The sequence below is a fragment of the Musa acuminata genome, chromosome BXJ3-3 (assembly GCF_036884655.1).
Source record: "Musa acuminata AAA Group cultivar baxijiao chromosome BXJ3-3, Cavendish_Baxijiao_AAA, whole genome shotgun sequence".
NCBI classification, from domain to species: domain Eukaryota; kingdom Viridiplantae; phylum Streptophyta; class Magnoliopsida; order Zingiberales; family Musaceae; genus Musa; species Musa acuminata.
In genome coordinates, this window is record NC_088351.1 from 25,140,071 (window position 1) to 25,153,852 (window position 13,782).

Below are 13,782 nucleotides of genomic sequence, written 5' to 3' on the forward strand. Positions count from 1 at the left end.
TACATAGAAAACTCCATGCAAAATGGACCCCTACTCTCTCTCTCTCTCTAAAGATCAAGGAAAATATATGGAAATCTTAGGCTGCAGGTAAGACATTAGCATTAAATTGCCTTTTCTTTGGGACCACTGCCATAAAATTATTCTTAACTCCTCTTATAGTCAATGCCAACCTCCATTTCCACAAATTAAATGATAAAAGCTATAACCCCCTTCACATTAGCACTCTTCCTTTCTTCTCCTATATATTTCTCCTCTCATCATCCCCTCCTCTCCCCTCCTGTAAAAGCCTCCTTCTGTACAACCATCAAAAGCCTCTCTTCTCTTCTTTTCTTAATTCCTATGACTACTGTTCTATTGATCTCATGTCGATACTCCATCTTCCTACGGTGTGCACCACAAGTAGCTGAAGCTGCCAGCATGATCTGATCATATCCTGGATCTGTGTATTGTATGGATCTCCACAGGGAGAAAAAAAACTCAGATCATCTGGCAGTTTCATCTGCTGATGGGAGCACATGAAAACCCTAACCCTAATTCATCAGGGTTTCTTCAGGGAGACAATGGAGAGGTCAGATCTAGTGCTTAATTCAAGTAGCTGAAGTTTGTACATGTCCACAACATTAATTCTTGCTGTTATTTTTCTGTTTCCTAATACTAGGGATTATTATTACTAATTTTGTAGTAATAAGTTGGGTTTTTAGATATGTTCTATTGCTGAAAAATTTCAATCTGGTTTGTAGCACCATTAAAAACACCTCCACATGCATCTCTGAGCTTTCTTTCTTCTTTATCTGTGACTGTGAGACTGATAGCAGTACTCTTGTATTCCCTACAAGTAGACAAAAGCCTACCTGCTCATGCTTGCATGCATGTCAAACCAAATAAATCATGCGTTTCAGACTGTGCTCACACCCACAAATTCTTACATCATTTTGTGTCAAGAACCCTAGTGATTTTGAAACCCCCTTTCCTCTTCTCCCTCCACAAAAGAACAAAAAATAGGCTTCTCTAGGATGAAAATATGTCCTGGGTTTGATGAAAAGCTCATGGCAACAGTGTCATCAATTCTTTTTGTAGCTATATATTGTACTGCGGAACAATGGACCTTTGCTCTCTCTCTCTCTCTCTCTCTCTCTCTCTCTCTCTGTGAAGCACACAGGAAGACTCATCTTTTCCTAAACACTGGTCACTCCTGCCATATTCTTAAAGGACCCTATCCTGCACATCCACTTGGATATAGTTTGTTTTGTAGCATTTGTTTCATTGGAGTTGATGCTTATAGATTCCCAAGCATGCACTGAGGCTTCAAATCTAGATAGTCTTATCCACATCTTCCCTTCCCTTCCTTGGTGCAAACACTCCTGATACCTCTCTCTCTCTCTCTCTCTTCAATTCTCTCCTCTCATTTTAAAGAGCACTAATCCCTTTTCCATACTATCTCAAAGAAGCTGAAGAATTGCTATCCATGCCACAAAAACTTTGGAAGTCATCCACCTTTGCGTTATCTTTACTGCTACTGCATGGAGGGGATCGAGAACTGTATCTCCTCTTTAGTGTTTGCAAGCATGCATCTTTGGGTTGTCCTTATGAAATGACGAGCAATACCTTGTCACTTGATCCTAACATCAAGATGGCAAAAGTGGCCTTTCAGTTGACTTGTTTAGCTCAGCTTATTTGTATGGTTGGTTGAAAAGACACGACTGCAGAAGATGAAGAACTCGAAGTTGCATTTATTGGACAGTGTGGAACTGAAGATGAGAGGCTCTTGGATTGACAACCATTAGCTTGTTCATCACAGCAGATCAAGTGCTTGAGGTCTATCTTTCGGTTTGACAACCATTAGACCAGTTAATCATCTTTGTTGCTGCGTTGGAAAACCCGTTTGCAACCTCAGGAAGATAGGGAGGCTCAATTGTTGATGATTTCCACTTTCTTGATGATAAAGGCAAATAGCCATTGGCTTTGATATGGCTAAACTTTTAGCAAGATATCTACTTGATCAATCCAAAATTCCTTGACTAAAAACTCTGTTTTTATTGCTGCAAATAATGCATGCAGGATGTGACATTTTCTATATCATTATCAAGTTTATCATACTAACTTTTGTGTCATAATACTCCTGTCTGTGCAGTGCTGCACTAACAATTAGATCATCGGCAAAAGGTTTTACTCAAAGTTGACAGTACGTAATTGTGGTTGGATTTGTTGTCTTTAGTCCATAGGCTAGCAAACATGGATGGATTTGGTTTTGCTTCTAGAGAAGAAAAACACACCAAATTCTTGAGCACCATGAGATGCTTTTCCTTTCCACTTCTTCCCTCTTTCTGTATGTGTCTTTACATGCATCCAGTATTTCTTGACCATTTTCTTATACAGGCAGCAGTAATGGCTAAACTATTGCTGCAAAAAATGTCTCCTAGAAAGCACTCGAAGAGTTCTTCAACTCATATGTAGTAATGAAGCAATTTCTTACATTCCTTTCAAATATTCGAATCAAGTAATTGTGATTCATTTTTCTCACATTGATCGAAAGCAGATGCACGCTGATGATCTTGAAGAAAACAATCCTCAGTTCATCACTCATATTTATTTCTTGTATGTGATTTCATCACTTTCAAAGCTCAAATTATGTTCAATTACAGTGCTGCTGTTAATTTCACATGAAACTTGTCTACATCTCACAACAAACTACATTTTCTTGGAAGGAGGCAGCTTAAGCACAAAACATAGCATCAGCAGCAAAAGTGAGACATTTCTTAGAAAGAGATGCTAGTAATGAAGGAAATTAATGATCAATTAGGTCAAGTGTGGCACAAATGCTGCAGATGTGAAGCAGGAGGAAGCAGCTTGAAACCTGGGAAAGAACTCATCAGGTGGCTATTAATGCCTGTTTGTTGCCACTTGGTAGCTAATCAACATCAATTTGAGGCCCTCAAAGGACCGTTAGCTGGTAGTCAGAATTCGATGTTTTGTGTCCTTTTTGCAGGCGATGCAGCACGAAAGTACTGTTCTAACTATCAAATGAAAACATGTCCCAATTCTATCAGAGCCCAAAATCTGTTCTAAAACAAGCTCAAAAGCTGTTGTCATTCTCTTCCTTCACCAAATTTATGCTTTGGGTTTTGAAGAACTCTACTTTGTTCAGAGGGAACAGCCCGGGCAGAGTCTGCTTGCTTTGTGAGTCATGCATCCAATTAGATCAAGCAGTCAATCCGTTGCTCCCACTGAAGGAACTGTTGCAGTGGGTTCGTGAGGGGATATCCTGATAATAGAACTATTTGAATTCTGATAATAAATATTGACCAAGGATTCCTGAGAGGATATCCTTGATGGGAGAAACTTTCATAATAACTTATCAGAGATCCTCTACTCTCATCTATAACTAAACAGGATCTCTAAGAACTAAATAAAACATCTAATAAATGAGTTTCTCTCAACCTTCTTGAACTATCAATCTAAGTGATCCTTTAAAAAGATAAGATAAAAAGATAGGAAGAGAGCATATTAACATGATAAGAAAAGAGGAAAAGAGTCTAACTTTCCAAGCGGCAGTCATGCGTGGGCAGTGGTTATGCTTAGGCAATGGCCATGCACAGGCAGGGGTCGTGGCCAACTGTACGCAGGTAACAACAACCACGCAGGTGGCAACCACTCACGGGCACAGGCCACGCCCAGACGACAACCACCCATGGGCACAAGCCGAGCATTGGGTTGATCGTGCAGGCAACCGCACAGGCGGCAATGCGCACATGTGACGGTCGCGTGACGGTAGAAACCACGTCGGCGGGCAAGCCACACCGGCGGGGCTCAAGGGGGTTTTAGGCAAAATTATAGTTTTGCCCTTGAGACTAGGTTTTTTAAAAAAAATCAAATTATAGCTCTGGCCTTTACAAATCTGGTAATTTCAATTTATGTCCTATCAACATATTTACAATTTTGCCCTTATCAAATTGAGAATTTATAATTTTTATCCTCAATTATAAAATTGATAAGTATGATTTATTATAATTGTGATTGAATTTGATCATGATTATATTTTAATTATTTGATTGGATTTAATTTTGATTATTAAAAATATAAATTACGGTTTTCTTTTATAGTTTTCTCACTTATTGATTATATTTGTACATGTGGTAAATAAAATCTAATTATTGTTCTTGGATATTCATTTGGTTATTCTCATGTATATATTTGAAATTATAAAATAATATTTATCTTTCACATGAAGGCATGATTTATATATTATCATAATTATCATATAAGTTTTTTCTTTCTTTTATTGATTAATGTTTAATTATTATTATGGTTGTTATTCTATTATTGAACTGCTTATTATAAATTAAATTGAAAAAATTTGATGAATATTATTTGTAACTCATGTCCCTAACTTTTATCTAACTTGTAGCTACCAAAGTAGCATAGGATGATAGGGTTTTGAGATGTGAATTACAATAAAAATTTTATCATTTATAGGATATTTTAAATTATATTTTATATTATTGTATTGGTCTTGCAACCATCAAAGTGACATAAACCAATAACTTATAAAATTATATTAAGAACTTAATCCTAAATGATATTAAGAAAATAATATTTATAATGACATATATAATTAGGAGATTTAGATAATCTCAAAGGAAAATCTACTTCAAATAATTATGTGATGGGATAGGATGATACTATTTTGAATATCCTTATAGTTTAAGGTTATATACCCAAAGGTAACAATACTATTCCATAAGGATAGTATTAGCCATTTATAAATGATCTTGAGTGAACACTAGATATGTCAATATTTTATCCAAAGATGAAATAAGGATGATATCAATAATTCATCAAATTTTGAAAAACTCAAAGCATTAATGTTATTTTATATTTTGCAGTGATACTTTCGTCCATACATTCTTATGCTTCTAATGTCATTGTACGATCAAATTATTTAGAATGGTTAAAGCATATAAAATTCACGCTTGGCATATTAGATCTTAACTTAGTATTGCTTGTTGAAAAGCATACAAGCTTAACTGATGAAAGTACTATGGAAAAAGTTAATAAAATGAAGGCTTGGGAAAGATATGATAGGCTTAGTTTAATGTCTATGAGAATGACAATTATAAATAACATAAACACTTCATTACCAATTGCAACTAGCACACGAGAATATTTAAAGGTTATTGAAGACATATTTAAATTTGTTGATAAGTCATTAGCTGGTACACTAATGAAAAACTGACTACAGTTTAGTATGATGGTACTCGAGGAATTCAAGATCACATCCTTAATATGGCTGATAAAGTTATAAAACTTAAAGTAGGCATGAATGTTGATGAGTCTTTCCTCATGCAATTCATTCTTAATTCTCTTCCTTCTGGCTCATTCAAGATTCACTACAATATAAATAAGGATAAGTAAGACTTGAATGAGTTAACTAGTATGTGTGTTCATAAAGAATTGAAATTAAGGTAGGAAAGTTCATATAATATCATGACTACTACTCAGCGAGTTAGTAACAAAAAAAGAAAATCAAAGCATCATCCATCAAAGAAATTTATAGGTCTAGAAATGTTAAATAGACTAATGAAAATAAAGCTTCTATAGTAAAGTGTTTCTTTTGTGGCAAGAAAAGACATGTGAAAAAGGATTGCATTAAATATAAGAGTTAGTTAAAAAAGAAAGGTATAAACTTGGCATTTTTATGTTTTAAATCAAACATTACAAAAATTCTTTCTAATACTTGTGGATTGAATCTAGTGCTTCAACTCATGTTACCAATAATATGCAAGGATTTCTTTCAATCCGAAAACCAAAATAACATAAAAGATTCATTATTATGAGAAATCGTCTCAAAGTGAAAGTGATGTCAGTGGGGACTTATCGTCTATGCCTAGAGATGGGTCATCTGATGGATTTTGTTAACACATATAGTATTCTTACTATTTCTAGAAATTTAGTTTCTCTATCTAGAATTAATGAGTTAAGATATTATCTTTCTTTTGGTAATGGTAAATTCAATATATTTTATGATTCAATAAAAGTTGGTTCTAGAATTCTGTGTGATGGTTTGTACAGAATTAATTTGACTCTTAAGTTTACAAAGGCATTATTGACCCAACAATCAAGTGTTGGATTGAAATATAATTTCAATAATGAAAGATCTTCTATATTATAACATAGATGATTGATGCATATCTCCAAGGAAAGAATTGAAAGATTAGTGAAGAAAAATATTTTGGAACATTTAGACTTTACTGATTTTGATGTTTGTATAGAATGCTAAGGAAAAATAAACTAAATATACAAAGAAAATACCACAAGAAGTAAAGAATTACTTGAGATTATCTCCATATTCCTTGTTTTAGTGGAGAAAGGTATTTAATCATATTTATAGATGACCTGTCCAAATATAGCTATGTTTATCTAATATATAAAAAGTCTCAGGCCATTGACACAAATAAACTAAATATACAAAGAAAAATACCACAAGAAGTAAAGAATTACTTGAGATTATCTCCATATTCCTTGTTTTAGTGGAGAAAGGTATTTAATCATATTTATAGATGACCTGTCCAGATATAGCTATGTTTATCTAATATATAAAAAGTCTCAGGCCATTGACACTGTTGGGAAATCTAGGGGTGATATCACATGCATAGTAGAAGAATAGAAAAATAAAAATCAAATTTTCCAAAAAGATGTTCATTGTCGTGCGAAGATTGGTGCGCAAAAACCCGTAAAATCGAAAAACTACACGTATAAGAAAGATGTGTTACCTAGGGAGATCGTATATCCATGAAAACCTACAAATTTATGAAAGAAGATAAAGGAGGTCAACTACCCTCCTCTCTAAGGGTGATCTATGTTAGGATCAAGAACGCACTAAGAGGGGGGGGGGGGGGGGGGGGGGTTTGAATTAGTGCAGCGGAAAACTTTCGCTATTTCAAAAAACCTTATTTTGATTAAAACCGATTCAACAAAAATGATCTCAACTCAATTCGTTTCGGAAGAAATTTAAGCTTGAAGTCTTAAGTGAAAATGCAAGAGAAGACTAAGTGATTTGCAGCAATGTAAATCACATAAATGAAAAAACATAGATTTTATAAAGTCTTCGTAGAAAGTCGATCTCAGAAGATGTTTTACGTCAAAGTGAATGTAGACGTATTTAAAGCACAGTAAGGAGGAGAGGCAATTTGTTATAAAGGAAAGATACTCAAAGTAAAGGCAAACCAAGATTTTAGAGTGGTTCGGTCAACGTGACCTACATCCACTATCGGCTTCCTCCTCTGATGAGGTCACCAGCGTCCACTAGAGGCCTTCCTTCAATAGGTGAAGGCCAACCACCCTTTTACAGCTTTTCTCCTTTTGATGGGTTTAGGAGATAATCCTTACAAGTTTTCACTCATCTCTTGGATGATCTCAACACTTAGAAAGAAAGAAGGAGGAGAACTCTAGCTTTTACAACACTTTAAGGCCTCAACGACTCAAGATAATGTCAAGATTTCGGTGCCCTTTCATGCAGAAAAGGATGAGGTATTTGTTAGGATCAAGAGCAATAAGAGGGGGGGGGTGAATTAGTGCAGCGGAAATCTTATAATAATTTAAAAACAAAAAGCTGCGTTCGTTCAAAAACAATTATGATGCAAAAGCAAATTCTCAGTTTGTATCTAAGTGCAGTTTGCGTCTAAGCGCAGATTGCGTCTAAGCGCAGTTTTGCGTCTAAGCGCAGTTTTGCGTCTAAACTCAGATTTACGTCTAAATGCAGATTTACGTCTAAACGCAGATTTACGTCTAAACGCAGTTTTACGTCTAAACGCAGTTATACGTCTAAACGCAGATTTACGTCTAAACGCAGTTTTACGTTTAAACGCAGTTTTACGTCTAAACGCAGATTTACGTCTAAACGCAGTTTTACGTCTAAACGCAGTTTTACGTCTAGACGCAGATTTACGTCTAAACTTTGAAACTCGTTTGTATATTCGCAGAAGGCAGTATGCAGTTGAAATCAAGACGTAAACGTAAACTGAAATCTGATGATTGAGCGAAGAAAGCCGATTTACGTCTGAATGCAGTTTTACGTCTAAATGTTGAAACTCGTTCGTAAAATCGTAGAGGACAGATTGCAGTTATTAATAGGATTAAAATGTAAGCGTAAACTGCAAGGAAGCTCGTTCGTAAAAGCGCGGAAAACAGTTCTGCAGAATCAAACGTAAACGTAAACTGTAATGTACGAAAATACGAGTTTACGTCTGAATCCAGATTTGGTAGAACAGCACTTAGAACTTGTTCGTGAAAGCGCAGAGAGCAGTAGTGATGAGGGAGGTTTGCAGTAATGATAAAGTGCTCGAAATTAAACGCAAACCAGAGATTTAGAGTGGTTCGGTCAGCCTTGACCTACTCCACTTTTGGCTTCCTCCACCGATGAGGTTGCCGACGTCAACTAGCTGCCTTCCTTCAATGGGCGAAGGCCAAACTTCCCTCTTACAGTTTCTCTCCTTTTGACAGGCTTAGGAGACAACCTTTACAGACCTTTCTCTCCTCACTTTACAATTGAAAACTTGAAGAACAGAAGGAGGAGACTCAAGGCTTTACAACACTTTTGAGCTCTTTAGAATCACAGAAAAGATCACAATTTCGGTATAGGTCTGTGTCTTTTCAGTGCTGAATGGGTGGGGTATTTATAGGCCCCAACCCAATTCAAAATTCGAGCTCAAAACGATCAAATCGATCAAATCCCAGAATTTCTGGGATCAGGCGGTTGCACCTCTCGACTGGAGAGGTGGCACCGCCTGGCAGAGCTCGAAGACTGAGCTCTGCCGATTGCTTCTCTCTGCCAGAGCTCGAAGACTGAGCTCGATGGTTGCATCACCTGGCAGAGCTCGAAGACTGAGCTTGGTGGTTGCATCACCTGGCAGAGCTCGAAATCTGAGCTTGGTGGTTGCATCACTTGGCAGAGCTCCAAACTGAGCTCAAGCTGATGCACCATTCTGCCAGAGCTCGAAGACTGAGCTTGGTGAATGCATCACCTGGCAAAGCTCGAGACTGAGCTCAGGCTGATGCACCACTCTGCCAAAGCTCGAAGACTGAGCTTGGTGGTTGCATCGCCTGGCAGAGCTCGGAACTTGAGCTCTGGCGGTGCAACCTCTTGGCTGGAGCGGTTGCACCTCCCAGCCGTGCAGCCCTGGCGGTTGCACCTCCTGGCTGGGGCGGTTGCACCTCCCAGCCCCTCAGCCCAGGCGGTTGCACCTCCTGGCTGGGGCGGTTGCACCTCTCAACCCCTCAGCCCAGGCGGTTGCACCTCCTGGCTGGGGCGGTTGCACCTCCTGGTGCAATCAGGGTCCGAATGGTTCACTCCATTCGACCCACTTTGAATCTTTTCAGGGGCCCAATTGCCCCAAGATTAAGCTAATGGGATTACCTCCCATTTTCATGCTTAATCATCGTGCTAACTACGATTATCTCTAAGACAACTTCTGCAGCTTGCTCCGATGCGTCAATCGCTTCTTCCGGCGAGTTTCCGGCCAACTTCCGTCGATCAACCGATGACCCTCGGTGATCCTTCTGCGGACATCCGGCATACTCCTGGACTTTGCGACGATCCACTTGGCGAGTTCCGACGAGCTTCGCTTGGCAAGCTTCTGGACTTCTCGGATCTGTTCTCTCTGAACCTCCGACGACCGTCCGAACTTCCGTCGAACTCTCGAACTCCCAACGTGATCATGATCTTGACTCCGGGGCAACTCCTGCTGCTTGTCTTAATCTCATCGTAGTTAATCCTGCACACTTATCTCAACACATAGATTAGATAACAAATGACAATTGACTTCATCATCAAAATCCGAGATTCAACAATCTCCCCCTTTTTGATGATGACAATCAATTGATAAAGGAGTTATCCTTAACTCCCCCTATCTATATGCCATAGTTGAGATAAGTCAACCTTGAATTCAAGATCTAAGAATTCAAGTGACGCATTGATAAGTTAGATCAGTTAAACTTATCAATGCTCCCATCATGATGCCTATCATGATGTATCTCTTCAAGAATTATGTCAAGGCATGACATACATCAACAAGTTTGTATGATAGTGTTTGTAACCATTCATCATGTAATCATAAAACAACGAAGGACTTTTTACATGATGCTCACATTTGAGATTGTCTAGCAAGTTTGCATTTTCTTCACAATATCAAATCAAGATATGATGCAAACTATAGTACATGTTCACATATCTCTTGGTGATGCAAGGATGGCATAACATTGTTTATAGCATCACTCAAGTATTTGCAACTATGACATAGATATGATTATGGCAGTTCAGCTATGACATAGTGTATATCAATTCATATTTTTCTCCCCCTTTGTCATCAACAATAAGCATGATAGCATGATCAAGCATATAAAGAAAGTCATGACACATATATCTTTTTTTTTTACGGAGGAAAGTCATTTTCCAACGAGTTTTCATAAGAGTGTACGGGAACATCCCATTTTTAGCATACAACCCGAAAAATGAACTTTTTACATGCATTTGGTTAAGAATATTTGTCACATAATTTGCAACATGTTATTTGATCAAGCGTTGTCAAAGCATGTAATAGTAATAACTCAAGTATTTGGACATATCAACATACCTAATTCTCTTCTTATGTAATCAAATTGTTCTTCACATAGGGGTTTTGTGAAGATATCAGCCAGTTGATGTTTGGTATCAATAAACTCTATGGTCACGTCATGATTAGTGACATGATCACGTATAAAGTGATGTCTAATATCAATGTGTTTTGTTCTTGAGTGTTGTATAGGATTTTTAGTTAAGCATATTGCACTCGTGTTATCACATTTAATGGGAATATCTTTAAGATTCACTTTGTAATCTTCTAAAGTGTTTTTCATCCATACAACTTGTGCACAGCATGCACTTACTGCAATGTATTCAGCTTCGGTTGTTGATAGGGCAACCGAGTTTTGTTTCTTAGATGACCAGGATACAAGGGCATGTCCTAAAAATTGACATGATCCTGATGTGCTTTTTCTGTCTAGTTTACAGCCAGCGAAGTCCGCATCAGCATAGGCTGTTAATTCAAAATTTTCTGATTTTGGGTACCATAATCCTAGATTGGTAGTTCCATTAAGATATCTGAGTATTCTTTTGACAGCTTTGAGATGAGATATCTTAGGGTCTGATTGAAATCTAGCACAAAGTCCTACACTGAACATAATGTCTGGTCTGGTGGCAGTGAGGTAAAGTAAACTTCCTATCATACCCCTATAGGTTTTTTGATCGAAGCTTTCTCCATTCTCATCAATTTCTAACTTAGTGGAGGTGCTCATAGGAGTGTCAATGGCTTTTGAATTATTCATTTTGAACTTCTTTAGCAAACTTACAGCATATTTGGTTTGACTAATAAAGATGCCATTGCTTAGTTGTTTGATTTGTAGGCCTAAGAAGAATGTTAACTCTCCCATTAGACTCATTTCGAATTCATGACTCATAGTTTTCGAAAAGGATTCACAAAGAGATTCATTTGTAGAACCAAAGATAATATCATCAACATAAATCTGAACAATGAGAAAATTATCTTCAAAATTCTTGATAAATAATGTAGTATCAACCTTGCCTTTAATGAAATTATTTTCAATGAGAAAAGAGCTAAGTCTCTCATACCAAGCCCTTGGGGCTTGTTTTAAACCATAGAGAGCTTTAGTCAATCTAAACACATGATTAGGGTAGCCATTGTTTTCAAATCCAGGAGGTTGTTCAACATAAACTTCTTCGGAAATGAAACCATTTAGAAAAGCGCTTTTAACATCCATTTGAAATAACTTAAAATTATTGCAACTAGCATAGGCAAGGAGCATCCTTATGGCTTCCAATCGAGCCACAGGTGCGAAGGTTTCTTCGTAATCGATACCTTCTTCTTGGTTGAAACCTTTGGCCACTAATCTAGCCTTGTTTCTAACCACGATACCATTTTCATCTTGCTTGTTTCTAAAGACCCATTTAGTACCAATTACTAAATGGTCATTTGGCCTAGGAACAAGCGTCCACACCTCATTTCTCTCAAATTGATTTAATTCATCTTGCATTGCGATAATCCATGAATCATCTTTCATGGCTTCATCAACACATTTGGGTTCAATTTGGGAGAGAAAAGCGGCGTTGGCACAAAAATTTTTAAAAGAAGATCGTGTTTGAACCCCTTTTGATGTGTCTCCTAGGATTAGCTCCTTAGGATGAGCATCTATATACTTCCAATCCTTGGGTAAGGATGTTTTGGAAGTGGATGCAACCAAGTTGCTAGTTGGAGACGGGGTTTCGTTTAAATTCAAGGAATCAAAATTAATATCATCATCAAGATCATTTTTCTTAATTTCTGAAATCTCATTGAAAACGACATGGATGGATTCTTCAATAATTAAGGTTCTTTTATTGAAGATGCGAAAAGCTTTAGAAACCGAAGAATAACCAAGAAAAATTCCTTCATCAGATTTAGCATCGAATTTTCCTAAGTTATCCTTTTCATTCAAGATAAAACACTTGCACCCAAAGACTTTAAAATATGAGACATTGGGTTTTTTGTTATTCCATAACTCATAAGGAGTTTTGGTGAGTAAGGGTCTTACTAGGACTCTATTTAAAATATAACATGCAGTGTTTACAGCTTCGGCCCAAAAATATTTGGGTAGGCTATGTTCATTCAACATGGTTCTAGCCATTTCTTGCAAATTTCGATTTTTTCTTTCTACTACCCCATTTTGTTGAGGATTTCTTAGAGTAGAGAAGTTATGGTTGTATCCGTTGAGTTCACAGAATTCTTGGAAGTCATGGTTTTGAAATTCTCCACCGTGATCACTTCTAATTGACGAAATCATAGATTCCTTCTCATTTTGAACAAGTTTACAAAACTTGGTAAAATGTCTAAAGCATTCATTTTTTTGTTTTAAGAAGTAGGTCCATGTATATCTGCTGTAGTCATCAATAATGACAAAGGCGTATTTGCTACCTCCTAGACTCGATGTAGAGATTGGTCCGAACAAGTCCATATGGATCAATTGTAAGGGCCTAGAGGTGCTTATTTGATTCTTAGCTTTGAAGCTACCCCTAATTTGCTTACCTAATTGGCAAGCATCACATACATTATCGTTGATGAACTTGATATGAGGAATTCCTCTTACAAGTTCTCTAGATGATACTTGATTGATTAGTTTCATGCTAGCATGACCCAATCTTCTATGCCATAGCCAAGCATCCTCATTCATAACGGCAAAGCACATTTCATCACATAAGTCATTGATGTCAATAGTGTATACGTTGTTTTGTTTTAATGCAATCATAGATATATTTTTGTGTGGTTTTTCAATGATGCAGGCATTAGATTCAAATCTTATAATATATCCTTTATCACATAATTGACTAATGCTCAAGAGGTTATGTTTTAAACCATCAACTAGTAAAACATCTTCAATAGAGAGGTTGGATTTGTTACCTATGGTTCCCTTGCCAATGATTTTACCCTTGTTGTTGTCTCCGAAGGTGACATATCCTTCGTCTATGCTAGAGAGCTTAGAGAATTGAGATGGATCTCCGGTCATATGCCTTGAGCATCCACTATCAAGGTACCATTTCTTGCTCCTAGCTTGCGATTGTTTAGTTTTCTACAAGAAAGGATGACGTTTAGGTACCCATTTGCTTTTGGGTGCCTCATAAATAGATCTACATTTTCTATCATGTTGCATAGAGTTTATCATGGTTCCTTTAGGAACCCAAATTAATTTGTTTGGACT

The 13,782-nt window shown here is 37.1% G+C and overlaps 1 long non-coding RNA gene across 1 annotated transcript; it reads left to right on the forward strand.

The window, feature by feature from the left end:
- The first annotated feature begins 241 nt into the window (after window positions 1-241).
- LOC135633192 (uncharacterized) lies at window positions 242-3,130 on the forward strand. Its single transcript, XR_010494934.1, has 2 exons — window positions 242-568; window positions 2,713-3,130. It is a non-coding gene; the product is annotated as an uncharacterized LOC135633192 (long non-coding RNA).
- The last annotated feature ends 10,652 nt before the right edge of the window (window positions 3,131-13,782 follow it).